Consider the following 3,870-nt stretch of genomic DNA (forward strand, 5'->3'; position numbering starts at 1 on the left):
GGTTTCTAAAGATGGGGGAAAACGACTTTGGTAATCAAGACTACTGTGGCCTACTATATTAGATACTGGAACAGAACCTAAGCATCAGTGTGTGACGATGGGAACAAAATACTTCAGGGGAGTGTTGTGGGTTATTTTGCTAAAAAAGAGTAGAGTTGCATTGATCTCAACTAATTTAAAAATGCTTTTTACTTCTGCATATGTCAAATACTTTTTATAGTTTTGTGTGTTTTTGTTTTAGTAGAGAGGTTTCTTCTATAGGGTGTGTGTGTCTGTCAGAGAGACAGACAGAAAGCGAGAAATCACAACTCCCTCCCCAGGGGAAATGGCCACACCACAATCCCTTTTCCTCCATTCTCCTATCTGGATCTTGAGCACTCATGCACACATGCCCAGTGTGCGTTTTAATTGTGCAGGTTCAGAACTCGAACTGTGGTAGACTACGTGGGAGTTCAGCAACGTAATCATTACGCCATCTGCTGGTCCCCAAGGGAATGTATTTTTCAAAAGGTTTCTGTGTCAAGGTTATTGTAAAAGATTTATTTTCCAGACTAAAGCCCACTTCGGTTCTAGCTATCTAAAAATATTGATGGATAACAGAAAGTGTTCCGAATGTGGCTATTCTGATCCATACATTAAAAAAAAAAATTATGCAAGCTAACTTCCATTCTTCACTTCCCAAATACTGATTAGACTTTTGTCTTTCACATATTTGCCTTTTTAATTGCAAGATTTGTAACACTACCTACAAAACAGATCATTTTTAAAACTGTAGGGACCAGGAACAGCAGGTGGCATGGTGGTTAAGGTGCTAGACACTCCCACATGGCCAATCACAGTTCAAGTCCTGGACCTGGGGGCTTGCTTTCTCACTTTCTCACTTTCTCACTTTCTCTCTCTCTCTCTCTCTCTCTCTCTGGTCAAATTAAAATAAATGAATGAATAAAGAAAAGTTTTTTAAAAAAACTGTAGGGGCCAATAGATGGTGTAATGGTTATATAACTGAATTCCCACATAGTCAACTATGTTTTGAGTCCCAGACCCAGTGGCTTAAACTCATGCTGGGTGCATGTATGTGCATGCCAAGATCCCAAGAGGAGAATAGAGGAGAAGGGATTGTGGTGTGACCATCCCCATTGGGGGGTGTGATTTCTTCCTTTCTGTCTCTCTGTCTTTCTCTGCCTCTCCAGTGAGCACACAGGTCCTAAAGAAAAAAATCTCTCTACAAAAACAAAAAAAAAACCCACATGAAACTGTAAAAAGTACTCAACATGCAGAAATAAAAAGCATTTTAAATTAGTTAATGTCAATGCAATTCTATTCTTTTAAAATAATTCAACTTAAAAAAATAGTTTAACAAAATGCCTACCATATGACTTTTTTTGAGAGCTTTTTGCTATAGTGTGTGTGTGCTCACCAGAAAGACAGAAACAGAGAGACAGAAAGTGACAAATCACTCTCCAGGGGAGATGGCCATGACACAATCCCTTCTCTTACATTCTCCTCTTGGGATTTTGAGCATGCGCACACACACATGCCTTCTGTGAGTTTTAAACTGTCAGGTTTGGGACCTGAACCACAGTCGACTACATGGGAGTCCAGTGATGTAACCATTATACCATCTGCTGGTCTCCCATCTGAATTTTTAAGGATAGTCAAGATTCACCCAATATGCTTGGATTTGGGGGTAGATCATTTCTGTCCACTCACTCATTCCAGATATTTTTTGAAGGCAGAACTTGTCCTAAGAACTATCTTAGGCATTGTACAAAACAAAGCCTCTACTTTCACAAAGAACCAATCCATAGATCCAAGTTGAGGACTATTATTAGGGGTAAGTCAAAATTCCTGTCCCAAACCAAGAATTACAGTAGCCTCCCCCCTTATCCAGGATATGTTCCATGAACCCCAGTGAATGCCTGAAACCACAGATAGCACCTAACCCCTATGTTTTTTTTTTAATCTAATAACTGAGGTAGCTACTCAATGACTAAGGGGTGAGTAGCACAAACAGCATTGATATGATGGATAAAAGGATGATGCACATCTCAGGCTTAGCAGAGCATAAAGACATGCAATTTCATCAGGATACTCAAAAAAGTGCTCAATTTAAAATTTATGAATCATTTATATCATATTTTTCATTTAAATATTTTTAGACCATGGCTGACCACAGGTAATGACACCTCAAAAGGGAAATCATGGGGCTAGCCCAGCAGTGCAGTGGTTAAGTGCTGTGCATTGGGGGCCAGATCACACATGGCCAACTGTGGTTTGAATCTTGGCTCCTATGGCTTGAAAACCATGCTGGGCATGTGTGCATGTGTATTCAAAATCCTGACAGGTTGGATAAATGAAGGAAAAGGACACATCCCATTGTGAGGTGCTTTCTCTCTCTCTCTCTCTCTCTCTCTCTCTCTCTCTCTCTCTCTCTCATACATGCCCTTTGACAATTAAAAAGAAATAGAAATCAGGATAAAGGGGGATATTCTACTACACAAAGGATAGCCTGAGTCCCTAGGAAGGATGGCAGAAGATCATTCCCTTAGAAAACAGAGATCAGCTATTAATTCTCCAAGATTTTCCACCTCTGAGCCAAGAACAGGAATATGTGTGCAAAACTGGAGCTCCAGCACTCATTGTGCTAAGAAAGGTGCTGAACAAGGGTTCTGGACCCCCCTCAACCCCCCAGGAGAGCAAGGAAACAGTCTCAGGGGAGGGGAGCTTGAGTTCCTCCTGGCATCTGTCTCAGTCATGGTGAAAAACTCACCACAAGCAGAGACACAGAAAATAGGCCCTGACTGGCCTTGATAGTGCCTTCATATCAAGACAGCCCTGCTGTGGAGAGGAGGATTGCAAGAGGCAAAAGAACCCACTAGGACAGAAAATGGGATAGACATGGCATAAGTCTGTGCTCTCAAGCATAAATTGGGGATTTCAGCTATCAGAAATTTCCCCTTTCTGTACCTATACAGTAGAACGACCCCAGGAATTCCTTACCATTTTAATAGTTCTTACTCATTCTCTTTTGCAAATTTCTCTTTTTCTTTTCCCCTTTATAGCTCTAGCCAGTGACCTCAGCCATTCCCATTTTCCCCAGTCTCCCCTCATCCCAGCTAGAACTGAACAACTCCTTCCTCATCACTCCCCAGGCTCCAGGCTCTAGCCAGGTCCCAACCACCGTCTCTATACTCCTCATTCCTTGTCTAATTCCTGCTCTCTATGCCTTCTGATGTTAGGAGTTCTGACAATCATTCAAAAAGGCATACTTTCTCATTTTTGTTTTGTAACTTGCTCTAAGGTGCACACTCTCACCAGAGAGACAGAAAGAGCAAGTGAAAAGGCACTCCCTGAGGAGGGGAGTAGGAATGGGCACACCGCAAACTGTTCTCCTTCATTATCTACTCTCAGGATTTGGGCCATGCACACATGCCCAGCATGTTTTTCAAGCCCCAGGTCCAGGACTCAAACCCAGCAGTCAGCTATATGGGATCCAGCCTCCTTATACACTACACCACCTGCTGGTCCTATACTTTCTCTCAAAGTATATTTTATTTTTATTTTTGTTTGACCATTATTTTGGTTTTTAGGTTTTCCCATAGAGCGTGTGTGCTTGCTAGAGAAAGACGGAGCAAGGACAAGTTTGAAATTACCCCCTGAGGGTGTGACCATGTTATAATACCTTCTCCAACATTCTCCTCTCAGGATTTTGGGTATGCACACACATGCACCTGGCATTTTTCCAAGCTGCCTGGTCCAAGACTTGAACCATAGTGGGAATCCAGCACCTTAACCACCACTCTACGTGCTGGCCCCTAAGTGTTGGTTTTAAATAGTCTCACTCAAAAAAGGTAACTTCTATGGGCCAGC

Source organism: Tupaia chinensis, unplaced genomic scaffold, assembly GCF_000334495.1.
Source record: "Tupaia chinensis unplaced genomic scaffold, TupChi_1.0 Scaffold000600_1, whole genome shotgun sequence".
NCBI classification, from domain to species: Eukaryota; Metazoa; Chordata; class Mammalia; order Scandentia; family Tupaiidae; genus Tupaia; species Tupaia belangeri.